The 27913-nt window shown below is 39.4% G+C and overlaps 1 protein-coding gene across 2 annotated transcripts in view; it reads left to right on the forward strand.

Moving 5' to 3' along the window:
- Nucleotides 1-764: 764 nt before the first annotated feature.
- COL8A1 (collagen type VIII alpha 1 chain) overlaps nucleotides 765-27913 on the forward strand; it is a 170942-nt gene continuing 143793 nt past the window's right edge. Inside the window, exon 1 of one of the 2 annotated variants that reach the window (XM_036447683.2) lies at nucleotides 765-936. The gene's annotated coding sequence lies outside the window, so the exon portion shown is untranslated. The remainder of the gene's footprint in view (nucleotides 937-27913) is intronic. The other variant, XM_036447681.2, reaches the window with a different exon arrangement.

Below are 27913 nucleotides of genomic sequence, written 5' to 3' on the forward strand. Positions count from 1 at the left end.
AGATGTTGGAGGACGCAGGCTGGCTGTGGGGTTCCTTTCCCCACAAGCCAATCCTCCCCAACCTTTGCTGGGTTTACCTTGATGCTGTAGAACCTCCAGAGGGGGCTCTGGATGCCGCATGCTGAGGGCAGGGACCATCCTGTAAAATAAGCGGTGCCGCCGGGGTGGGGGAGGGCTGGGTGGTCCCCGCGGGCGGTGGGGTGACCGGGCTGGGGGCGCAGGTGGCGGCTCCGTCCCGCCGGTGCGCGCCCCTGACCGCCCTGCGCCCGCCCCGCACTAGGGCTTTGCTCCTCCGGACGCCCAGCTTGCCCGCCTTTGCCTGGCTCAGGCACCCTTCACTTTCCCGGAACCGTTACATAGCTTTTCACATTCACAGAAAATACCTTTAATAATAACAGTCACCAGAACCCACCCCCCTAACCCCCGTCGTCCCACCAAAAATGCCATACAAAACCGAAAAAATAATTCAATTCTTCTTTTCCTTCCGGATCTTGCGTGTTGGGGTGTCTCTCTCTATTTCCTATTCATTTTCTTCCCAACTTCCCCCCCCCCGGCCCCCAATGTGGTCTATCTACATCCCTTTCTCTATTTCTCTGCACTCTTTTTTTTTCCCCTTCTCCTTCCTGCCTTCCCAGTCTACACTCCTCCCTCAGCTCCTGCACCCCATCCCCCTTTACCCCCCCACCCCACCTCCCCTCCCTCCCAGGGGCTGGGGCTCTGCCCTCTCCGCCCCTCCCCACAGAAGAGTGTCCAGCTCCTCCCGGGGCTGCCCGCCCGCCGCTCCTTCCCTGCCCACCTACCACGAGGAGCGAGGAGCGACTCCTCCCACCTGCCCATAAAAGCCAAGTGCATGTTACCAGCACCACCGGCTCAGAGCACTTCCCGACCTCTCCTGTGGGAGCCCCCAGCCTCTCTCCTGGATCTGACGTGCTCAAGGTAAGGTAACACTCCGCAGGACCTTACCTACTGAAGGGTAGCTGCTGGGAATGTCTCCTCTGGTCCATGGGCTGTTTGGCTAGAGCTGATTCTTAGGGATGCCAGATCAGCTGCTCCTTTAACTAGCAACCGGCTTGCAAACAAACTTCTGTTTGAACGGTAAAATAAAAAAATTTAAAAAAAGTTAATTCTGGGCAGAAACAGAAGCCTAAGTATTGCAAAAGCCTCTTCTCTTTTAAAATCACTTTCTCTGGTGCTGAGTGTTGCTGAGGTTAAAATGTATCTGTGTGGGGTGTTTTTCTGAGGGTTTTTTCATTGTAAATATCTCACATATCCGTGGGGGAAAACTTGGTCCCATTATCAAAACTGTACTTTAAAAGAACACAATTAGTTTTCTAAAAATAGCACAGTCAAAAGGTCTGCTAACAATTTTGCTGTGTTTTCCAAACCCCCAATACAGCTTCCATGAGTCCTTTAAAAAAAATATATATCTTTCCAGGTTGAAGTCCTTGGAAAAAATGATGATGTGAACGGGTGCCCTTTCCACAGAGTCGGTAATCAGGTGGCTGGTAGATAGGAAAGAACAAATCCAAGTTTACAAGCCATGGCAGAGTGTGCTCTCACAAAGCTACCTTTTTAAGCCTTCCTAAGAGGAGAATTGGATTGGAAGTCACAAAGTGTATAAAAGGACTTCATGAATTTCTATCCACACACCTAGACATAAAGCATTTCAATGTGTTTTACGGTAGAGAAAAACACAGGCCAAATGATACAGTATTTCTGTGTACACCAGATGCTTATAAAGAAAGATCAGCTAGAAGGCTTTGGAGGTTTGAACCCTGCTTGCCACCTTCTTTTCCCTCCTCTAGTGCATTCAAATCAACCTGGTTGGCCCCCAATTCTCACAGAGATATCCAGTGGTTAAGCTATCCACATTTTAAAAGACTGCTACCTTCTTGTTTCTGAGGTCTGAAAATGAGCAGTGTGCACCTGTGGAAGGAAAAATATACTCTGCAGCGGCTTCTGTAAAACCAGACACTTGGTCCCTGAAGGTTGCCATCAAAATCTGTGGGCTGTGTGGGATGAAACACTCTCATGTGGGAGAAAAGCCCTTTTCCAATGCTTCCTCTGGGGAATTGCTCAAGACCGCTTAAAAATGCAAATCAAAGCTGGCAGTCAGGAAACCAAAACGCTATTTCAGTTCTTAAGGTTCATAAAGTAAAAGAAGAAAAGTTTCACCTTTTTTTTTTTTTTGGTTTGTTTATATTTTTTAACTTGAAAAATGCACAGGAGCCATAAAAAAAAAATGCTCCACTATTAAGGAAAGTGGAATCATTAGCAATTTAACTGAGAGTCTTCCAAACTTGTTCTCCTTATGGTTTGCATATCAAAAGAAATAATAAAGATATTTTAAAATTCTGTTTGGCATGGAGGAGATTCAATGCTATTATTCAAATGAAAGAGTTATATGTAAAGCTTTCTGTCATGTGAAATTTTGTTTCATTGGAAAAAAAGTATTGCAAGGAGTGCGGTTTCCTTTAAGAAAATGATATAAAATTACTATTGGCCAAGATATTATGTGACCTGGGCATATTAAAATAGCTTTTATCTCAAGCCACAGTGCAGGCAGCTTGCTTCATATCTGCTGTAAGTGGGTGATCAAGCATGACAAGAGCACAGGTATGGGACAAGGCCAAACCAAGTGTGTGGTATGTCCAAGTTCATTCTTCTTTTATGGTTGTGCCGGACTCACGCCCACCCATCCTCACAAGGGTGAAAATACACTGCTTCATTCAGCAGATCCCCCTGAGGGAAATTATCTTTTCTGGGAGAAAACAAAAGTGCTCCCAGTGTAAAAGAGCTCCCTGTTGCTCCTAAATTTGGAGATGTAAAGTGTTCTCCCAGGGGTTTGCTTCTGCTTTTCCTGGCAGTTGACCCACCCCACCAGCTCTGAGCCATTTAACAGTAACTGCCTCCCCCATGTGCCATCAAGTTCAACACCCTGAATAACTGGGTGAGATCATCCTAGATTGCTCATGATCTAACTTCCACAGGGGCCTTTACAAGACACTTGAAATGATTCTTTCTTCATGGGGTACACATCAGGCAAGAGGATGCTCAGAAAAATCAGTGGTGAGATTTCATGTAGTTCCCCACTGTCTCTCCCTTGGCAAAGGGTGTGGAGACACAACATGAGTCTCCTCTTGGTGCCATTTTATGGCTGCCCCCAGATTGGGTTCATTTTGCCATTACTATGCAACATTATTCCAGCAGGTTCTGACTGACTCCTTTAATAAGTTTCTCAAAAAAGAAAAAGTGAGCAGTAGGAGGGTAATCTGGTCATTTTAAGGACCTGCTATACTAGGGAAACACGTGTTTTAGATTTTCGCTATTCCCACAGGTACAAACAATATTCTTTTCATCATCAGGAACTTTACCCCATTGCATTTCCATTTGTTAATCAAAATCAGGTAAAGGAGAATGGGAATACCTATCACACTGAGAGACAAGCTGGGAGGAATCACTCCTAAAAAGTGCTCCAAGAGGATAGAAAGATCAGAATCTCTGTTACAAACACAACTTCTTTTGCCCTTATTTTTGTGGAGATGAGGAGGTGAGGAAGATCAAAACTCTATACCAGCTCTTGTTTTTCTTTCTTAAATCAAAAAGAGTATTTTCTCTAATAAATTAAAATCTATCTCTGTTGTGTCCTTCTCTAACAGGAGAGAAGTTCTAAAGACCAAAAGGATTGCAGGTCCTCCCCACATTAAAACCCACATTATTTTTTTACCAGTTACAATTTTTAAAGCTATATCATGGGCATAAAAATCCTCAGAATGTATATTTAACTGATGGGTGATTTACATCAAGAAAACCAGCTCTAACTCTCCCAAAGGCCCCAGTGCTGGGTAATTATTTGAACGTTAGAAGCAGGAATGTACTCCTTCTTGTCCCTGGTTATCCACTTGGGTATGACAATTTGCTGAGTAATTGAGATGCAGCCATATTTTTCAATCTTCAGTTCTCCAGGTAACCCTCTGAGAACAAGGTCTTTCTTCTTGCCTAAGCTTTCTCTTCCATCAACATTCATCTGCATAATTTAAAGATGGTACAGATCTTGAGACTAGAGTGCAATCTTCTCTTTGGAGAGGTGCACTGTTCCAGCTATTGAGGGAAAAGATAAACAAAAGAAGAGAAGAGGAGAGGATTAAGGGGAGAATAAATGCCCTTTGGAATTTAGAGACTCTTTCTCTTCAGCTTTATGTGAAACGGACTTCTTACTAACCCAAAGCATCCAGAAGGCTTTCTTAAAAGGAACAGCTCACAAATTACTACCAAAAGGTGAGACTATAAGAGGAAAAAAATTCCCAATGACCTGCAATGCTTGATAGCAGTTTATACCCCACAGTATAAAATTATAGCTCTGCTAAACTTCCCCTCTCTAGAGAGATGAGGAGTAAAGAGTGAGAAATTAAGCACATTTCAGCACCAACAGAGAGAAGGCATTAATCTGGCATTCCACCATAGTTTTGGTAACTATGCTTGCTGTTTGAGGGTGGAGGTTTTAGTCTTTCCTCAAGCAAACAGATTTGCAGGGAAGGGGTTAAGAGAGTCAAACAAGGTCAGAATGTCTATAAACTGGGCGCCCTGTGAGTGCAAATCCACAAAGGCATTCTAACTGAAGTGACTAAAACAAAAATGTTCCCAAAAACTGATTCTAGAGTAATCAGTTAAGTAATTCTGAATTCTAACTTCCCAGTGTAGTATAATATAAAATATTACAACACAACTGACGGTTCACCTTCAATTTCCTCCATTAATTTTGGGCTCACTTCCATTGTCCCTCCTGGAAAACAAAAGCTGCCCTTCTTCCCTCAAGCATAGGATTTGCAAATGCAGTCATGGCCTTTCTGTGCTATCCCTTTTTTTCTTTCACTGGAAGAAATCTCTGCTCAGTTCTTATAGATCAAATTTCTGGAGTACCACTCATACTTGTGGCTTTCCTCATTACCAAAAGTCTCATACTTTTCTTAAACAGAATGTAAAATTTTACTCCAACAAATAAAAAGGCTTTACATTATCTAAATCTTAACTCATATACCCAGAAGAAATGTAATTTAAAATTGCTACTTGCCTCCAATAGATTCTCTGAAATACAGTTTCTAAGCAATTTCATTTACCTAGTCTCCATTCTAACTTGTTGGGGATTAAAAACTTATTGAGAAAAATCACAGAATATAAATTTTGGAAGGATCCTTGGAGCTAATTTTAACTGAAGTTAATTTTACACATGAGAAAAAGTCAGAGAGGTTAATGTCTTGCCTCAGGTCACCTAGACAGACGTAGCAGAACCAGGGCTAGAGGTCATATAGCTGAACGCTCCAACCACTGATCTGTCTTGAATAATTATAATGTGTGTTCCCCACAGTGTGTATCTAAGATGTCTGACTATACTGAGAATTCTGTGGGAATTAAATATATAGGGTTCTCAGAAACTATAACCTGGTAGAGATTTGGGAGCTGTAGCTGTACCTTTATTATAGACTGTCTAAAAACATTGATCCAAACCCTTGTGAAGAGTGAAATCACTGTTTATCATCATTAGAGGGACCTTGCAAGATTTTCTCCATTCCAGGACCTGGTATGTAGTATTTCCTTGGTAAATGTGTGAGTGGGTGAGTGAATGAGGAAAAAGAAAAGGCTAAGTATGAAATATTTATTTTTCTTAATTCAGTCCATAAAGATCTTTTTAAAGAATCTATAGGGACTCATAGATACTCAGTACTCAAATATATCAACTTTAAGATTCTCCCTTGCTTTAGGAAATGTAGGAGAGTTCTTTAGCCTTATTGATGGCCAAGCCATTTTCCTGCCTGCTGTGCTTCCACTAGTCCTCCCACAGTTATCTGAATACTAGAAGTTATACTATTGCTTACAACCAAATATCTAGTTCCAATATTTATGTGACAGAACAAATGTATTATTTTGTGATGAATTTACAACATAACCTTCTTCTTCCACCCAATAAACACTTGCAACTTCCCAAGTCTTTAATGAAAAGGGGGCAAAATATATAATGGACAGTCAGAGAAAACTTTGAGGGACATACTGGTTGAGGGATGTAGGCATGAGAATTGCTGTGACAAAGAGGAGGGGCCATCAAGGGTCTGAGATATAGACACAGGATGGTGCAGCTGAAAGGGTTTATTCTCTGAAACAGAAGAGATTTGAGATCCTGGAGGATGTATTTTTAATATGATTGTCTGAACCAAGACCCTCTCAAATGTTTTGGAGATGAGATCCTATTTGGGTCAGGCTTCTGTTGGTACAGCACCATTTGAGGACTGGCTCACATGGATGAAAGCTTTGTAAGCAATCATCAAAATTCTTCTTAACCCTTGACTGTGCTTCAGTTAGGGAAAGAGCCTCCTTTGACCTCATTTAGACTTGAATCTTTCCCAGAATACTAAATCTATGTCATAAATATGTTCTCTGCTAAGATTATAACACAGTTTTTGGTAGTAATATAAGGTTACTCCAATATAGAAAATGATGAAGGTAGAAAAGAATATTCGTGTAGCATTTCTGGAAACAATTTACCCTAAGTGAGTGGACAGATGTTACCCCAGATGTGTCTTCACTTTCCTCTAAAGCATGCCTGACAATTGTTTGCATATCTTTGAAATAATAATTGTGTTTCTGAAATTGATTTATTGTATGTTAAAACTTACATAGTCTATGACTAAGCATCATTGTGAAAACATTCTTTTAAGTAACGTTTTCTTGAAGACTGCCTCTCTTAAGCTCTTTATTGATGTGTTTACATCACAAGATATTTAGGCATTGGCATCATTTGATGTGTTGAAATAAAAGACAATTAATCACTTCATGTGCTACTTTTCCAACTCTAACTGAATAGTGGGTGTGGGTGTCAGCTGTTGGCTTCTCCAGGGGGAAAAAATGGGTCTAGCCTGTTGGGGAGCTTCTCCATTCCCTTCTGTTATCTAGATAAAACAGCTGTTTTTTTGAAAGTCTGGGCTAATGGCCTCCATAATTAAGGCTTCATATACTAGGGCAACTATGGCTAGTTTATACATAAATTGTGCTACCCAGAAGAAGGTACGAGCCATAGCCTACTAAAGTTCATTTCAATAGGAGGACAGTGAATCATAAGAGCTATTTGAAGAGCATTGTCCTGGGGCAGCTAGAAGGCATTTTGGCAGCTCTCATCCATCCCATGTATTATGTTGTTCCAACTATTGCCATGCACACTCTAAACCTAAACTTAGCTCATAAACTCAGAGTGATGACTATATATTGTTAGAGTTCTATACAGAACTTTTTAGCAACTGTCCATTCTTAAAGTCCAAGTCTCATGGTGTTCATCACACTATAAATTCAAACAAGAAGCCTCTTGTTAAAAGGTAGACACAAGACAAGGCCAAGAACTACATGAAAGGAGACACTAGGTGGAGCTAAAATTTTGTGGTAAGATGGCCAAGATTGTTGAGGTTGGAAGAATGAGGGGAGAAAAGGGATCTGCAGCAAAAGTATGCTATTGGATTCACAATTCCTAGTTAAACAACATGTCTAGGATCCCTTCCAGCTCCCAGATTATTCCAAACCCCTGCTGTTCAAATGAATGGGGAGGGGAGTCCTTCACCAGTAGAGGGAACCAGGGGCCTGGGGATAAAAACTGACTTATTCCCAGAGGGGCCTTTAGATTTGAATTTTTCTGAAAAGAAGCAGAGTAAGGTATCCTTTGCCACCAGTAGCTAAAATATCACATTGTTGGTTTCCATTAATAAAAAAAACAAAATAAAAAATAAAAATAAAAAACAAGGTAAGCCTCTAGGAATAAATCACCTACATTTCAGCAATGCCAGAAATGTCCAGGCTTCTAGAAGTTTATTAGAAAGAAAACCAAAGCAATCTTAGAAAATGTTATTTCCAAGGCCACCACCAGACCACAATAAATGCTCAAGACTAAATGTTCAGTTCAGTAACAAATACACCCTGGCAGCTGGGTGTCAACGAGAGACAAGCACAGAGGGCTCTCATGAGTTTAAAAGGGAAGTCAGTCGTGAGGCCCTGCCAGGACTAGACCCTCCTGTCAACAGAAGCGGGGGAAGGGAACTGGAAGAAAGCAGGAGGCATAACGGGCCAAGCAGGATCTAGCTTATTAGGGAGCTTGGATCTCCAACCGAGATGGCCCAGAACCTGCACTCCTAGTTCTGGGTCTCTCCAGGGAATAGCCAGAGCCCTGCCTAGACCAAAGTGAACACTTTTCTGTTGAACATTTCCATTGCACCACTGTGTAGGGATGGCTTGTTAAGACCTGAGATATTTGCATAATTCAGAATCCTTTGGGGGATTGAGATCAATTAGGACTGTAAAGGAAAATATCCCTGGCACATCAGAGAAGGACTGTTTGCTTTGTAAAAATTATGCCATTCACAAGAGAACAGAACAGTCCTCTTTCTAAGGCTATTTCTGATGTCAATAGAAATGACGCCAGGAAGTTGGTATGCATGTGGCCTGAAAATCTCTGTTCCAGAAAATCTTCAGTATTTTAATTTCAAAAACACCTTGACTCTTTCTGGAGCTTCAGGCAAGTCATTGATCATCTCTATGCCTTAATTTATCTTACATAGAAGAATGGTTCTCAAATAACTACTCTCTTTACCATTTAGAGACACTGGAAGTCATGCCAAGTATTTTATAGAATGCTGCTACTTATGCATATGTTGTTACTGTTACTTAGTATAGTGAATGGATTATAGTTATAGTACCATGGCTCATGGTTTTTATACAGAACCAAGGCAAAAGGGAATAAAATTCCAAATAAGCACATAACCTTCCAAGATATAGCAAGAACATTTTTGTGTTTTAGAATCCAGAACAAATTCCTCATGTCTCAAAGGGTCAGATAAAGTCAAGAATAAGCAGAAAAGGGAAAAGAATTAAAATTATGGCTTAAGAAAGACCTATATTTTCACCTGTCCATATTTTTGCACCAATCAAAAGATAATTTCTCATACACACAAAAAGATTTTGTGATTTAAAATTTTTATTTTAACTGAAGAAAGATGAAATTTTGAGTAAAATGTCTGAGTGGTACTTTTCAATATTTTTCAAAGTGTCTTTCAAAACCGTAACATCTGGGACAGAAAAAAGGTGTGCGGGCAAATAAATTTTAGAAATAGTAAAGCAATATGATCAATTATATTCTCTGCAAAAATGTTTAAATACCTTAATATGCTACATATATTTTCTTTTTTAAAATATACTTTATTGATTTTTACAGAGAGGCAGGGAGAGGGAGAGTTAGAAATATCAATGAGAGAGAAACATCAATCAGCTGCCTCCGGCACACCTTCTAATGGGGATGTGCCCGCAACCCAGCTACATGCCCTTGACCAGAATCAAACCTGGGACCTTTCAGTCCGCAGGCCAATGCTCTACTCACTGAGCCAAACTGGTCAGGGCTATTTTCATTCTTTAAAAAAGTTAGTTAATAATGTGTCCTAAACTTAATCAATGACAAATCTTCCCAACCTGAGAACATCTCTTGGGACTGGTATTTTATAGATCAGTTTTGGAACAGTTTAGGAGTCACTGTCCTTCTTCATTACTTCAAGATCTACTGGGACATGGTACTTTCAGTGTTTTTAAATATGATGTAATACACACTGGCTGTCTGTATAGATTATGTGTTATGTCAACCAATAAAATACAAAAGAATCCCAGTGTGATTTCCAAACCCAGATGAAAAAGAAAAAAGCAGATGAACATCTTAGGCCCCCAACTCTGTTTTTCGTAGTAGTAGTAGAAATACCAGAATAATTTTAAGTATTTTACAAGTTCTTGATAGATGAATGGGCGGATAGAAGGTTAGAAGGAAGAGAGGGAGGGTGGTCAAAGTCGAACAGATTGAAATGATTTCTTCCTTCCCTTTTCCACTGTCTGGCTATTGTGTTATAAATAGAGAAAAGGCCAACAATGAGCAATAAATCCAATAAGTAAGGAGCCTAGATAATTCTATGACTTAGCTCATTTATCTCTGGGCTGATAATTCTGTTTCACCTTAAACACCCTTAATCGAGATCATTAGCCAAGCATCTTCCTTGAGCATTAATTTCCTCATCATCAATGGGCAGCTATTTCCTATAATAGGAACATGCTTACTGATATTTTAGGAATCTTTTCTACATTGAAGATAAGAGATACTGCTTATTAAGTGTCAGTAGGACCAGGCACTGTGCTGATCTCATTATCTCTGTTTTTTTGGGGTTTTGTTGTTGTTGTTTTGTTTTGTTTTTTGGGTTTTTAAAATATATTTTATTGATTTTTTACAGAGAGGAAGAGAGAGGGATAGAAAGTCGGAAATATCGATGAGAGAGAAACATCGATCAGCTGCCTCCTGCACATCCAAGGTACATGCCCTTGACTGGAATCAAACTCGGGACCCTTGAGTCCATAGGCTGACAGTCTATCCACTGAGCCAAACCTGTTTTGGCTATCTCTGTTTTTTTATACTAACCCTACAAGGGTGGGATTATTGTTCCCAATTTAAAGAAGAGAAAAATTGAGCATCTACTTAGCCAGGATCACACAGCTAGAAGGGTCAGAGACAGTATTCAAATCCAAGTCACACTCCAAACTCCATCGTCTCCCAACTCCTCCGTGCTGCCTCTAATGATGTCTCATCCAATATAATAAAGAGGTAATATTCAAATTGACCATCACTCCAACACACAAGATGGCCACCCCCATGTGGTCAAAGATGGCTGACTGCATATGGAAACAGATGGTCAGCAGGTGAGGGCAGTTGTGGGCAATTAGGCCAGCAGGAGAGAGCAGTTGGGAGGGACTAGGCCAGCAGGGGAGGGAAGTTAGGGGTGACCATGTCAGCAGGGGAGGGCAGTTAGGAGCCATCAGTCCAGCAGGGGAGGGCAGTTGAGGACAATTGGGACTGTAGGAGAGCAGTTAGGTATCAATCAGGCTGGAGGGGAGTGGTTAGGGGGTGAGCAGGCTGGCAGGCAGAAGAGGTTAGGGGCAATCAGGCAGGCAGACAGGGTAGCAGTTGGGAGCCAGCAATCCTGGATTGTGAGAGGGATGTTCCAAATTGGAGAGGGTGCAAGCTGGGCTGAGGGACATCCTTCCACCCTTCCCCTGTGCATGAATTTTGTGCACCAGGCCTCTAGTCTTCATAAATGGGGAGAAAAAAAAACCAACATTAACTCCCTATGACAATACCTCTGACTCATAAAGTGAGAGAATTCCAGTGGCTCTGTTCCTAGACACTGCCGACTTGCTCTGTTTCTTGTTTAATACTGTTTTTAATTTCTTTTTCTTTCTTGTATTTTTTTCCTAAAAGCATGCTGTCATTTTAGAGCCAAAAAAGTAAGGACTGTGTAACTAGAAAACACACACAACAACTATCATTTCTCCCTAGGGTAATTTGTAAGGGCTAAGGTTTCTCCATAAATTCTCCCCAAGTTGCTTGGCATTGATCTGGTCAAGAGAATGACAACCTAGCCTGTCACTCCTAAGGCAGTAGAAATCCCCATGATTTCTACAGAGTAGAACAAGGTACTAGGCATGTTGAGGATACCTGAATATAGCTCATTAGAACTTTTTTTTTTTTTTGGTGTTATATTTATTACAATCCACAACCAGATGGTGAGAGTCAAGACAACTTAAACAATTCCTCCAGGCCATGTGAGTCACCTAGACAAATGTCTATGTTGTCTACACCTATTGCTTAACCTGCCGTGAGGGTATTCACAGCAATAAGTATATCTCAAGCCCTTCCTTCTTACTATACCGAAGACAAAAGAGGAAACAAGCACTTTCCATTTAGTCACATTCTGCTAAACATTTTTGCTTTTGTATTTGACCTTCTCTCTCTGCATGTAGTATTCCCCTTCTTAATCACTGAATTAATTTGTGCCCCTCCTTCGAAATTCAGATCAGGTGTCCTCTGAAAAGACACATCTATAGCCAGCCTGCACCGCAGTACACTGTGCACCTCCTCCATGCTCCCTAGCCCTGTGCACAGCCCTCCCGTGGCCATGGTCACTCTGTAATGGCCTTGGCTTGTTTTAGGTACAAGATTGTGAGCTCCTTGCACAAGGATTTTTGTCTTATCTCTTCAACCTCAATACTTGGCACATAATAGGAGCTTAATAAATGTGAAAAAGAGGAAAGAAATAAAAGAATGGGGGGCTAAAATGCAATTATGGTGGATAAGAAGGCTTTAAATATCCTTTTCTCCATCTCCATATGTTGTTCCAAGATCCAGCTTGACCTAAGTGCATTCATGTGCCTGTGCACACACACCACGTAGAATGTTACTAGGCTCAACTCTGGAGCTAACAATGGGGCACAAGATGAATTCCCATTGGTATGCTAATATTAAATATTGGCTTTCTGTACTCCAAATTACATAAGAAAAACATATTTGCTGGTGCCACTGTCCTAGAACTTTCAGTAGTACTCTGCTCAAAAATATTAAGTGGATCCCTGGCCAGTGTGGTTCAGTTGGTTAGAGTGTTGTCCCATATACCAAAAGATGGTGGGTTGGATTCCCAGTTTGCAGTTTCAATCCCTGGTTGGGACGCACTTACAGGAGGTAACTGATCAATATTTCTCTCTCACGTTGATGTTTCTCTCTCTCTCTTCCTCGCTCTATAATAAATGAAAAACATATCCTTCAGTGAGGATTTAAAAAAAAAAAATTCAGTGAAGTTCTGAAATATAGAACAAACAGTTTAGGTTGGTAGTTATGTTCCTCAACCTCCACCCTAATCCACCATTCCATCTGTATCCCTTTCCAGACTGTTACAGGAATTTAATCTAAGACAGACAGGCTATTATTCCCACAAGCATTCCTTTTTACTTTCTACGCTGAATATCCCCCATTGTCCTCTTCACCTGTCAAAATAACCATAAATTCAGGGTTCTATTAAGTTTTTCAAAATATTGCTGCTGCATCGATCTCTTCCTATTCTCAGTTGACCAGCAGTTACTATAAATGGCAGCTATGTGTTGCCTAAACACTGAGCAGAAGACATCAGGATATCTTCTAGAACTTCCTGCAGTGATAGAAATGTTCCCAATCTGAGCTGTCTGATATGGTAGCCACCAGCTACCATATCATTGTATACATAAAGCTCCTGAGCACTGAAAACGTGGCTAATGTGACTGAGTTTCTAAATTGTTTTTTCTATAATATCTTTATATTTAAAATTAAATAGCCACATGTGGCTAATGGCTGCTGTATTAGCCAACACAGAATATTTAAATTTTCATGTGCTGTGCCTTGTATTCCTTGATGATAATATAAACTACTGGGAAAGCTGAATAAAATGCTTTTGTGTATATCCAGTAAGTGCCAGGAAGGACCACAATAGAGTTCATTATATGTCCTGTTCAATGCATTTCGTGACTATTGGGTCAACTTCTAATTGCTATATTATCTTAAATAAGTCTTCCCTACATAAATAATTAAATAGTATGGATGGCTTTTGTTTTTTGTTTTGTTTTGTTTTGTTTTAATGGCTTAAACCCACTTAGAATGGCATTGTACCACTACTTGGATCCTTAATGCTATCCAAACAAAATGAGATGAAGAACAACTTGAAGTGGGCCTCTGAAAGAGAAAGTCCCATTATTTATTAAACCTCTTCTCTTCCATTTTGAAAGAAAAACATATTTTAAGTGCTGAGATATAGAATTACTTCAGTTTTTAATATGACCATTCTACTGAGAAAGATTGTGCTCATGAATCTGAAACAGTCACTTTCTGAAGGAAGTTAACTCTTTAGCATAGATTTTCCCAGAGCAGTTTTGTCTCTATTTCTGGTGAACAACCTGGGGCACTTTGAAGAAGGCTAAATCTTATACCAGCAGGTCGGGGGCGGTAGCATGTCCTTGGTATTTGACAGTGATGTGGCCCTGGCACTTACTGGCTTCCCGAAGGCCCTTCGGAATCATCATGCCAACAGGCCAACTATGCCATAAAATCTAGTGCCTGGCAAAGCCAAAAGCACAGTGATCAAATTGTCTGGCTACAGATTAGATTCTGACTTATTAATAAGCCTTTAGAAAATAAACCAGAGTGAGTCTCTAGCAGCAACAGTTTACAGGAGATGTTTAATGATTTCAGAGGTTGGTCACACCACATGCCTTCCTCCTGACTCAGTGACAAACGGGACAAGGACACAGGAGACTCTCAAGGAGCCAGGGCAATCAGCTGTGTCTTCTCCATTCACAACTAAGTTTATTTGGAGTGACTGAAATAACATTTAATGAAAACTTTTTTAAAAGAATAAAAGAATTTACCCTGTTATCATGAGCCAGACAACATTGAGAAATAATTATGAGTCTGTATTTTACCCTGCCTTGTAAAATATTTACAAATTGCAGCACAAACAAGCTCTAGAGTAAATGGTAAAGATAGCAATAGCATTTCACTTATAAATTTTTTATATTTTGCCATAAAAGAATCACCATGTGTTTAAATCACATTGGAATACATATGAATAAAATTCTCATCTGCAGCCAAAACCAGTTTGGCTCAGTGGATAGAGCGTCGGCTTGGGGACTGAACGGTCCCAGGTTCTATTCCAGTCAAGGGCATGTATCTGAGTTGTGGGCACATCCCCAGTAGGATGTGTGTAAGAGGCAGCTGATCAATGATTCTCTCTCATCAATGTTTCTAACTCTATCCCTCTCCTTTCCTCTCTGTAAAAAATCAATAAAATATATATATTTTTTAAAAATTCTCATTTGCAGACATGAGCCAGTGACTAAAGAAAGAACTCATGACTTCTTTTGCTTTTATGAAATAAAATTTACTACCACTACATCAATGAAAGAGTATCTTACCTAATAATAGACAAACATGTAAAATTGACCATACCTCCGCTACACCACCAACCAATCAGGAGTGATATGCAAATTAACCCAACAAAGATTGTGGTTAATTTGCATACACAGGCGCCTAGTGATGGGAGGGCAGGATGCTTGTGTCTTCACCATGGCAATGACACAGGAGTTCTGCCCCACACCTGGTCTCTCAGGGCCTCTGGGCAATGAAGAAAGGTGGGGCTGGAGCAGAAAGAGGCAGCTCTAGAGCCTGATCAGAAATGGGCTGGGCCAGAGTGGAAAGGCAGTGCCAGCAGCCAGGGAAACGAAATGCATAATGTAAGATTCTAGCACGAATCTTCATGCCTCAGGCTTCTAGTTAGTAAATATCTTAATTAGGGAATTTTAAATGTGAAGACAATGATGATGATGACAATAAGTAACCTTTATAGAGAAATTTATAGTTTCTTACATGTATTTTTTATGCATTGCTTTATTTGAATTACATAAGGAAGGATTTAATATACATTTCACATGTGAGGCAGTGGAGGCGTAAAAAGAGTAAGTAAATTTTATAAACTCCTGAAGTCCTTTTCTTTCTATGAATCCAAAATGAGCCATGATGTATAATACCACATCCAAGAATGGCCCAGAGCATTCTGGCAGCATATATGAGAAACTGCAGCAAAGGAAAGCAGAATGACCTGTAAGGTTACTTAGTAAACCAGATTCAGTGACTGAAAATGTGCTTTTCAAGAAAATAAAACCGGAATTCTCAACAATAATAGCGGTTAATATTATTGTAGGTTTGCTCTGTGCCAAACAGAATGCTGAAAGCTCTTTTTTACATTATAGCATTTTATTCTGATCTTCCTATGAGACATGAAGCTGTGTGGTAGGTTAAGTAACTTCTGCAAACTTAAATAGCTATAGTAACAGAACCAGAATATGAAACCAATAGATCAGATTCCTGTGCTCTTTTTTTTTAACTGCTAATTATTGACATTTTATCTCTAAAAAATCATCCACAACATCCTATTAATAATCTGTAGACAAACAGATTTGCACTGGTGGAAAGATGAGCAGCATAAGAAACCCACTGATAATCAGCGGGAATCGTTTGTAGGTTGTCTTCCATATAGTTTATGATTTTAAAGGACACACAAGCAACAGCATGGATGGAACTGGAGAGCATTATGCTAAGTGAAATAAGCCAGTCAGAGGAAGATAAATGTAACATGATCTCACTCATTTGTGGAATATAATGAACAACATAAACTGATGAACAAATACAGATCCAAAGACAGAGAAACATCGGTCAGACCATCAAACCTCAGAGGGAAGGCAGGGGAGGGTGGAGGTAAAGGGGAGAGATCAATAAAGGACTTGTATGCATGCATATAAGCCTAATCAATTGTCACAGACAACAGAGGGGGTGAGGGCATAAGTGAGGAGGATAAGGAAAGTAAAATAAAATAAAATGTTATAACTTAAAAATATTTAAATGTTAAAAATTTAAAATAAAAATAATAAAAGTAAGTGGTATTTTAACGTGTTACAAACTCAGTGGTGCTGGTACCATGTGTTTATAACAGCTTTGCTTCCTGTAATCATGCTGACCTGAATACATTTGCTCTTCTAAAAATGAAAGAATCCAAGTTTAATTCAGTCCCTATGTTTAAACAGGAGATAGTGTGCCCTTTTACCTGCTACTTTAATGTAAATAATAACTTCTTATAAATTCAGTCAATAATTGTAAGAGAAAATAAATGAATAAATAAATAAATATAAAAATAGCCTGCATTGTTTAAAGGATATTTTATTTTATTTTAAAATTTATCTTTATTCTTGAAAGTATTACGAATATCTTCCTTTTTCCCCCATTGACCCCTTATAGCCCACTCCAACCCCCCGCCCCCCCAGGCCTTCACCATACTGCTGTCTGTGTCCATGGGCTATGCACATATGCATAGAAGTTCCCCAGTTAATCCTTCCCCATCCACCCTCCATCCTCCTTCCCTCTAAGATTAAACAGTTTGTCCCATGCTTCTATGTCTCTGGATCTATTTTGTTCATCAGTTTATTTTGTTCATTAAATTCTACATATGTGTGAGATCATGTGATACATATTTCTCTGACTGGATCTCCCTTTTAATTAATGCCAACATGCACTTATGGAGAAAATATCAAAACATCTGAATGAAATCATCTATGAGAAGCCACTGTAGCGCTGTGAATAAAAGCACTTGAATTTAGCATAAGTCATGGGGTCTAGTCCCACTTCTGCCACCAGCAAATGCAGCCACACTGGCCAAGACAGAGGACATCTTCCTTTCCTCTGCTCTAAAATAAGTCTACCACTCAGGTTTGTCATGAATGTTTAATAAGACAGTATGTGAGAAAGTGTCTGGAACTCAGAGGTGATCAGTAAATGTTATTTGATGATAGTGACTACTGATTATTGAATGCTTACTTAAGTGCCAGCATAGTAGGCATTGGGGTGAGCATAAGCTTCAAATGTGCCTTTCTACAGCTTGCAGATGAGGACACTAAGGATCCCTTTGCTTGTAGTTTATTTAATGAACTCAACTCCTACTCCAGGACGCTGCTCTTAGCTTGTCATGGTGGTAAGTGTGGGCAACTTTGTACACTAATTTAGATTCATTCCTGGTCTTTTAGTTTGGGTTTTATTATTCTTAGTGAGAAGGAGGGTTTATTTATTTATGTATTTGTTATTTGTTTGCTTTTTCTAAATGGCACTGATGGGGATTGAACCCACAACCTACTTTATTCTCCCCACAAGTTCTCCAAAGGAAGAAATTACCATGATATGCATACTGCTTCCAGATCAAGGCCACCTTCCTCTCTTCATCATAGCATTACACATTTTATGGAAGCTGTGTTCTCATCAGGAAAAGATGGCTGTCCTGAGTATCTCAACTAAGGTCTTGGTTCATCCCATGAGTTTTTGAAGTTTTATGCTGCTGTGCTCTACAGAATTCCCATTGAGACTTCTGGCATCCCAAATGCATCCTGGCCCCTGCATTTTGATGCTGTAATATACCTTAAGTCATATATGTATTCCTTACAGTATTCATTGCCAACACACCAGAATCCTACCTTACATAAATTTCATTTTCCAGTTTAAAAAAGTCCTAACCTTTTGCCTTGGCCGGTGTGGCTCAGTTACTTGAGTGTCATCACATGCAGTGAAAGGTTGTCAGTGTGATTCCCAATCAGGGCACATACACAGGTTGTGGGTTCAATCCCTGATAAGACAAGTACAGGAGGCAACCAATCAATGCCTCTCTCTTTTTCTCCCTCATCCTTCCTCACTCTCTAAAATCAATAAAAATCTATAAAAATAAATAAATAAGTTGTACCCATTTTATCACTGTACTTTAATTATTAAGAAATCTTTCGGGGGGAAATAAAATTAAATTAAATTAAAAAAGAAATCTTTCAACTCAATCTTCCTAAAGAAAATGGCTCTAAGAAGACCAATATTTGAATAAGGGAAATTAAAAGCTACAGTGGAGCCGAAACTGGTTTGGCTCAATGGATAGAGCATCGGCTTGGGGACTGAAAGGTCCCAGGTTCGATTCCGGTCAAGGGCATGTACCTTGGTTGCGGGCATATCCCCAGTAGGAGGTGTGCAAGAGGCAGCTGATCGATGACTCTCTCTCATCGATGTTTCTAACTCTCTATCCCTCTCTCTTCCTCTTTACAAAATCAATAAAATATATTAAAAAAAAAAAAAGCTACAGTGGAGGCATTTTAGTTCATAAAGACAAAGGAAGAAAGAGAATAAGAGTTTAAAAGAGCCGAAACCGGTTTGGCTCAGTGGATAGAGCATTGGCCTGAGGACTCAAGGGCCCCAGGTACGATTCCGGTCAAGGGCATGTACCTGGGTTACGGGCATATTCCCAGGAGGGGATGTGCAGGAGGCAGCTGATCGATGTTACTCTCTCATCAATGTTTCTAACTTTTTATCCCTCTCCCTTCCTCTCTGTAAAAATCAGTAATATATATGTTTCAATGTTGCAAAATCTTTTAAACTCCATATATATATATATATATATATATATATATATGGAGTTTAAAAGATTTTGCCCCTCAAGTTCAATTACCCTAGTTTTGTTTGTTTTCTATTCCAATCTTAACCTCACTTATTCATTCATTCATTTATTCATTCAACAAATAATTATTGGGGACCTACTTTGTTTCAAGATCTGGGATATACACCATTAAGAATTATTTCAACTGCACCTGTGGTTTGCAGCTGAAAGATATAGAAACCAATAAAAAGCCACTTGGAGCATAAATGAACAGGGAATATAAGGACCCCTTTTCTTTTCTTTAAAGGGAGGTCACTTTTTGTATATTTTTCATACCAATCAAGGTGTTTGGGGGCCGGTGTTTTCTCACATGTCCATCTGCACTAGCAAAAGGCTCTCAATGACTGGTGATGATAATATATTCAAGCTCTGGTCCACTCCCTAGGTGCCAGAAAAAGTAACCAGTTAGGACCTCATTAAACATACACTGAGTGGCCAGATTATTATAATGAACGCATTATAATCTGGACACTCAGTGTATATCCTATATATTCCTATATAATAAAAGGCTAATATGCAAATTGTCCCCTAGACCAAAAGTTCAACCAGTAGGCAGGCCAGCCAACCACCACGTCCCCTTTCCCTGGCCAGGCTGGCTGGACTCTAGGACTCCACCTATGCATGAACCTGGCCTGTGTGTGTAATATGTATTTACACACACACACACACACACACACACACACACACACACACTGAGTGGCCAGATTATTATGCATTCAGAGATCATAATAACCTTGCCACTCAGTGTATTTTCAGACATTCAATACACTTTTATATAAAAATCTATGAAACAGGAAGCTATCTTTTACCTGGTATTCTTTCAACTAAAATAGTTAGGAAATCTTAATTTTGTTATCAACAAGTACAATGAGTACTGATGGTCCCAAGAATAACCCTGATTCTTTGCTTTCAATAATTGCTTCTTAATCATTGGAGGAACATTAAACTATTCCAAGTTGAGTTTTAGAATTAAAATACACTTAAGTTATCTTTTCATTTATCTAGAACACAACTGAGGACAAAAGTAAGTCAAAATGACTCGGAATAAAAGACAGCATTCATTAAGGTTCATATTCATAAGCAATCACATGAAGCCCCTATTTCAAACCTATTTACTTCTATTGTAAAAATAATTCTAACAAACATGGTTCTCTGTGTACTAAGAACATTGCAGATTAGAATACTTAATTATAAAAGGGAAAGGGGCTACAATAAGTAAATGTACTGACAGCAGAAAGAAGTATGGAAGCCTAGCAATAAAGGAATAGGAAAAGAAGCTTTAAAAAAGGTAAGAATTTTAAAGGCATAAGGGCATTTATTGAGGAAACAAGTAGTTATATAGCTTTGGGAAGTTCCTGAGGGAGACACTGAATTACCCTGGAATATAAATATTAACATATTTAGTAGCTTTTTTTGAGAATTAATAAAATTGTGTAATTTAAGTATATGATAGGAAAACATGCATATTTTGATCCTTATTCATGTAAAATTAATTATCCAAAATGTCTCATTCCATAAAGACTAAGAATAGCTGAAAATAACTATTTTAATATATATTAGTGTGTATGTACTCACACACACACACAAGTATACACAGTTCAACCTTGAACAATCAGAATTAGGAGCACCAAGCCACTGCACAGTATAAAACTTGACTCTCCCAAAGCTTACCTGTTGTCCCTTGGTATATCCAGGACCCCCTGCAGATGCCAAAATCCATAAATACTCAAGTCCCCTATTTAAATGGTGTAGAACCATGCATGCAGTTGGCCCCCTGGATTTCTCCCAATCGCTGATCAAAAGAGTACAGGGTGGGGAGGGGGAATTCACATATAAGTGGACCTTTACAGTTCAAACTAGTGTTGTTCAACAGTCAATTTTGTGTCTAAATTATATGATGTAGAATTTCTATTAAGCTAGAAAACCTCATCTCCCTAACATACTGATTATCAACATTTTGTTTGTCGGCTTCCAATAAAAACATGATCAAAGGGAGTACCTGGAATTCAAAACCTTAAGTTCATGTTTTCTTTTCATCTAATGCATCTGAGACCAGGGAAATTACCTCACTGTTCAGTGACTCAATTTATCTATTTGTATAATGAGAAAAACAAAAGCTTACCTCACAAGGGCATGGTGGACTTTGTTCCTGTTTCAAAACTTGGAAATACTTAATATAAACCTCAATAATAGCCTGCTTTAAGCAAACACCCCTCAAGGAAAAGATGCAAAGGAAGTTAGTCTTTCTTTCCCTGCTTTTCTTTCCTTACAATCATTTCTTTCCAGAGAACACCACAAAGAAACAAAGAGCCAAACATACTGACTCACGTCTTTTTCTAATAGTGTTGTGGTCAATTTGCTCCCACAGAAAAAAAGTAGTAGTGAAGCTTTGAACTATGGGTTTTGGAAGGCCAAGAGTGGAAAAACGTTTTGCAAAAAGAATGGTACATTCCAAATCTGTCCGGAGTTGTGCATTTGTGAGGAAAGTCTGCTTGGGCAGGCAATCTCCATGGAAGTCCTTCTCTGTTGTTAGAACTTTCTGATAAAAGAAGGAGCTGAACTTTGCCTCAATGAAATAGTGAGTTGGATTCTTTTTTTTCTTCTCTTTCTTTCTTAAGATAGTTTCTCAATTTAATCTTGCTTTTAGTGCAAATAGGAAAGTGATGTAGTTCTCAAAAAGCTGGCTCCATCCTTCTTTGGGAGGAAAAGGTCTAACATGGTTCAGAAAGCTGAAGGTGCCCTCAGAGTCTTCACAAAGAGATTTCTGATACTAAAACCATTATTACATATTAAGGTTGAGCGGATGTCATGCTTTTTGTTGTTCTATTTATAGATGTTGCTTTCTTATAGTTTGTCACATCTAATATTGTCATACGACTTTCTAGTGTACAAAGGGCTTTCACTCACTTTCATTTATTTGTAAGATCTAGTGTGCCCCTGACTTCTCAATGTTTTATAGTTGTTTTTAGTTCTAAATGTTAAAGAGTCACAATCAGGAAAAAAAAAAAAATGTTTTTTTTCTAAGTAACTAGTATGATTCTTTGGCTGATAAGGTTGAGTCCCTGCCTTATCCTACATATCACTCAAAGAATTTATCCGAGTGAGAAACTCTCATCTGAAGTACTCTGAACCATTTTAAGTGTCACTCTTTTCTCCCTCCCAGTAAATTTCTATAAAAATATCCTCAACTTACCGTCACCACGCACATCTTCCCTGCAGGCCATTGTTACAGTGGAAGAGATATTTCTCTTCCTTAGTTTCTTCCCTCACATATTCTTTGGATGCTTTTCATACCATCTCTCCTACCTACCAAACTTCACTCTGAATCACTTGAACCATCTGCTCATCGCAGCTGTAGCCTTCTTTCTCAGTGCAGACTAGACTGTGACTCAACCATGTGGCTCAGTTGGTTCTCCTGGGGAACTGAAAGGTTACAGGTTCGATTCCCATTCAGGCCACATGCTCAGGTTTTGGGTTTGATTCCTTTGGTCTAGGTGCTTGGGGGAGGCTGTCAATCTATGTTTCTCTTTCACATCGATGTTTCTCTTTCTCTAAAATCAATATAAACATGTACTCAGTAAATATGTTCTTAAATGCTTAAAATATTTTAGAGATATTTCACGATTCTCAAATGTAAAGTCCAAACTCCATCAGAGATGATGAGAAGTGTTCCAGTCTGAAAGACAGAGCTGTGTGAATAAAAGCCCCTAATGAGAAGAGAGACTGCTACCTTCAGAGAAAACTGTGCTTGTAGTGTAGAGTGGGGTTGGTGACACAAGGTGTAATGGCAAGGATTTACAAGGCCTGGTCTGGGCCTGTCCATCTCTTTCCAGATCCATTCCTTGCTATACCACCTGGACTGGATCACATTGTCCCATATCCCTTTACAGCATTTAATACTCTCACTCTAGCTGTTTTAATTAACTGTCTCTCCTGCTGATCCCACAATGACCTGAATTACATCTGTCTTACTAAGCAATGTGTCCCAGCACAGAGCCTGAAACCAAGAACAGGTTCTTAGTATTGGTTAAATGGAAGAAAGAATAAAAGATGTGCAAATGATTACCAGAGAAGCATAAATAACAAAGTAACAGATTCAAGGATTGACCAGGGTTCTAGAAAAAAATGAATGGTCACAAGTCTGGTCAAAGAAGTCCAAAACCAGGAAGTCTTTAGCCACGAACAGTGAAAGGCATGAAGGAAGGTCTAAGATGGGCCCTTAGCAATCACACCAACAAAATAACTAATTCTCACAACACTCAGCCAGACCCTTCACCCTCATCCTGGACAGAGTTTCCCAGAGCGTGTCATAGTGTGGTCCAAGGACAAACTGCATTGTGATTCCCCATTCCCAACTAACTCTAATGAAGTAGAATCTCACCGTTGAAATCTGGCCTAAAATCTTCACTTTTCACCAGCACCTAAGGTCCTAGGCCGCAAATGGGGACAGCCATAATATCTGGTTAAGTAGAAAGAAACAGTAGGAAGAAATATCCTTTCCTGGTGGTGGCTAGTTCAGCACTGTGAGCCCCCTGTTGCTCTATGTATGATGCATGACTCATGGATAATGCATAGCTGACTCGTGGTTGGCCCTTAGAAGTTTCAGGGTCATGTGCATGGAAGTGTGGGGTGCAAGAAGGGGATACTTTGATGGCACTTTAGTCAAAACTGTCACTTAACTTTTCACTATGGCCTCCCTTCTCCTGCCAGGATAATCCATCTATGCATTCTGTCTGGACAAATGAATATTAACCAGCATTCAATAAAGCAATATTTTCTTGTCCAAGACCTGGATAAAAATGCTAATAATAATAGCTATGAAGAATTTGTTGTCAGCTATTACTTCTCTGAGGAAAGCAAAAATGTCCCCTTTAGGCCCCACTGAGCCTGTGGTTTTAAAGTCTTTCCAACTTTGCATTATTGTCAAAGAAAAATAATGAGATATGGCTGGCTGGGAAAAAAAAATCTAGAAAGTTCTATCTGAGGAAAAGAGGTTCACCTCAAACCAACATTTCCTGTTTTGATCTTGTGTTCCAAGAAGTCTTATATTTCCCATTGGGTTTCACATATAGTTTTGTCATTTATGGTCATGCCCATAATCTGTCATGCTCACAACGAGTCCAGAATAAACACCGATTTTTGTTACTCCTTTATTATTTATAGCTTAAGATTACACTACACCTTCCTCCCAGGACTCTGTTCTATCACTGGCCATTTGATATCAGTGCACACTGCATTGTAAGTCCCTAATAAACCAGAACATATGTGATGTGGGCAGGAAAAACAATACCTCTGACTTTCCCAAAGTCGTTCAAACCAAATGTTTTAAGTGTAATTGAAAACATATTTTTACAAGCAAATAGAGCCAATAAACCAAAAAAGGCCATATGGAAGCACCAGGCCCCACTTCTCTGGTTTTTAATAAACTGCAATCGAGGATGTTAGGAAGAGTGAAAGTGTGTGTTCCAACCCAGAATCACACGGAACAATCAGTGCTCATCCAGAGCATGATCCATCCTTCACAAGCACTCTGTGCAGAACGTCCCAGCAGGGAAAGAAGAGGAAACGTGTGAGGACATGGTGGCTTTGCATGGCCTTCCTAATGTTACTGTGGGAACCTCACATGCCTTTATACAGGTGGTATGACTTAAGGGTGAGAACTTCATTGCTTTTATCCCCTTCTGGTCCCAAGACCAAAAAAAGTGATTATCTTCCTATAATTATTTTTTTAAATATAGCCATAATATATCTTCATGGGTCAGGACCTTTTCTTGATTGCCATCACACAACTCGCACCAAATCTGTGGGACATCGTTGCCCATCATTTCCCAATGTCAGATATTTCAGTTGCACTGCTTTTTAAGCCCAGCACAGAGGACCTGGCAATGGGGAGAATTCTATGCTGAGAGACTGAATCCTTGGCATAGATTGGACATTCTGGCGTACTGGCTTCTCCTATAATTTCTCCAGCTATGAATTGGAGTGGATTTATTTACTCAATTTATAAAATGGCACCATTCATTAGAATAAATCTCTTGAGGTAAAAGAACTAATTATAGAGCTTTTAGTAAAAAGAGTAAAAGCGTTTTACCCTAAGGCTGAGGGCAGAACCAATTTCTGAGTTATAGGTTTTTACTGTATGAATGTGTTAAAGGTCCAGGAAACATGATTTGGCCAAAATTCATTTAATAGCTAACCATGATATAAAAGACTTTTACTGTTTGAAGAAAAGAATGGTGGTGTATAAAAAATATCCTTTTCAATGTCTATGTCAATTTTTATAATATATCTCTTATGCAATGCTGACAAAGGAATAGATATGGGATAATAGTCATACACTATTGGTAAGAATATAAATTGGTACAAGTTTTGGAAGTTCAATTAGGAATTCCACCCAGAGAATCTGTCTATAAAAGCCTAATATGCAAATTGTTTGATTAGGAATTCAACTGAGTTCTACCGCTTGCTATGACATGTGTTTACCACCAGGGAGTGAGGCAAAACATTTTGGGCATTGGCAACATGGTGCTGGCAGGAGGCAGCAGTGGAGGCACTACCAGCCCTGATGGGCCCTGATGAGAGCGGGATCTTGGCAGGATGGTGGAGCAGGTGAGCAGGCCAATTCAGGTGTGAGCGGGGCCCAGATCACTCTGCCAATTGTCCCACAGATGACTACCAGTGTTGGTGGCAGGGAAGAGGAGGGTGGGGAGAGCGAGGGTTCACCACCCGGCTCTTAGGCACTGAGTGGTTTGGATAGTGGAACAGTAGAGGGGGTGGTGCCAGGTTGTGCGGAGTGCAAAGAAGGGCTCAGGGCTGTGAGGCTGGGGGCATGAGCTGGGGCTGCAAGCCTGACGGTGTGAATTGAGGCCCAATCCCCACAGGCCACCCTAAGGGACCCCATCCATGCACAAATCTGTGCACCAGGCCTCTAGTACTCATATGTTTCTCTTAGAATATAAGAACATCTTTTAAGAGCACAGTCAATAAAGTGAAAAGGCAACCTATGGAATTGGATAAAATATTTGCAAATCAGATATCTGATAAGGGGTTAATATCCAGATAACTCCTACAGCTCAACAACAACAATAAAATAAACAGCTCAAATTTTTAAATGGGCAAAGGACTTGAATAGACATTTTTCCAATGATATACAAATGGCCAAGAAGTATGTGAAAAAATGTGTAGCATCACTGATTATTAAGGAAAAGTAAGTAAAAACCACGAGATATACCCTCACACCCATCAGGATGATGACCATTTAAAACACACACACACAAATTAGTGAGAATATGGAGAAATTGGAACCCTGTGCACTGTTGGTAGGAATGTAAAATGACACACCCACCATGGGAAACAGTATGGCAGTTACTCAAAAAATTTTAAATAGAATTATCATGTGACCCAGAAATTCCATTTCTGCATATATATCCAAAAGAATTAAAATTATGGGCTCAAAAATATATTTGTACACTTATGTTCAATAGCAGCACTATTCACAATAGCCAAAAGGTAGAAGCAACTTAACTTTCCTTTGATAGATGAATGAATGGATTAAAAAAATATATGGTCTACACATACATATAATGGGATAGTATTTATCCTTTAAAACAAATACAACTGTGACACCTGTCAAAACATGGGTGAAATTTGAGGGCATCATACTAAGCAAGACAAGCCAGGCATAAAAACAAATATTGTATGACTTCACTTATATGAGATACTTAGAATAGTTAAATTCAGAGATAGAAAGTACCATAAAATGGTGGTTGCCAGGAGCTGAGGGGAGGAGGGAATGGCAAGTTGTTTAATGGGTATAAAATGACAATTTTTCAAGATGAAAATTCTGGAGATTGCACAATGTGAATGTACTTTACAGTATAAACTGTACACTTAAAAATGATTAAGCCTAAAATGGTTTGCTCAGTGGATAGAGAGTGAGCCTGCGGACTGAAAGGTCCCAGGTTCAATTCCGGTCAAGGGCATGTACCTTGGTTGCAGGCACATCCCCAGTAGGGGGTGTGCAAGAGGCAGCTGATCGATGTTTCTCTCTTATTAATGTTTCTAACTGTCTATCTCTCTCCCTTCCTCTCTGTAAAAAAAAAAAACATCAATAAAAATATATTTTTAAAAATGATTAAGATGGATTTGCAACAGCATAGATGAGCCTGGAGAGCATTATGCTAAGTGAAATAAGCCAGTCAGAGAAAAATAGTATCACATATTCTCACTGATTTGTGGAATATAATAAACAACATAAACTGAAGAACAAAAATAGATCCAGAGATATAGAAACATCCATCAGACCATTAAACCTCAGAGGAAGGTAGAGGAGGCTGGAGGTGAGGAAAAGAGATCAACCAAAGGACTTGTATGTGTGCATATGAGCATAACCAATGGACACAGACACTAGGGAGGTGAGAGCATGTGCTGGGAGATTGGAGTGGAATGGGAAAGGTCAAAGAGGAAAAAAGGTGACATATGTAATACTTTAAGAATAAATTTTTAAAAAATGGATAAGATGGTACATTTTACATTATGTGTGTTTTACCACATTAAAAAAAAATAATGGTGCTAATTGCAGTAATAGTAAAAATATGCAAGTTTTTAAAATGGGAAATCACCATTGAATAAGATTCAATGCAACAATTTTTAAATGTTGTATAAATACATGTATTGATTTAGAAGGATGTAAATTTTGAGTTAAAAAAGGCAATTTTCAGAGCAACATCCTTATAATGACTATATTATTAGTTAGTTAGGGCTACCATAACAAAATACTACAAATTAGGTGACCTAGAACATTAGAAATTTATTGTTTCACAGTTCTGGCAGCCAGAATACCAAGATGTCAGAAGAGGAAGTTCTTTTAGAGCAGTGGTTCTCAACCTTTCTAATGCCGCGACCCTTTAATAGTCTTAGGTGACCCTACTAGCAGTTCTCAACCTGTAGATTGCGACCCACAGGTTGAGAACTGCTGCTGTAGA

Source organism: Pipistrellus kuhlii, unplaced genomic scaffold (assembly GCF_014108245.1).
Source record: "Pipistrellus kuhlii isolate mPipKuh1 unplaced genomic scaffold, mPipKuh1.p scaffold_m20_p_2, whole genome shotgun sequence".
NCBI lineage: Eukaryota > Metazoa > Chordata > Mammalia > Chiroptera > Vespertilionidae > Pipistrellus > Pipistrellus kuhlii.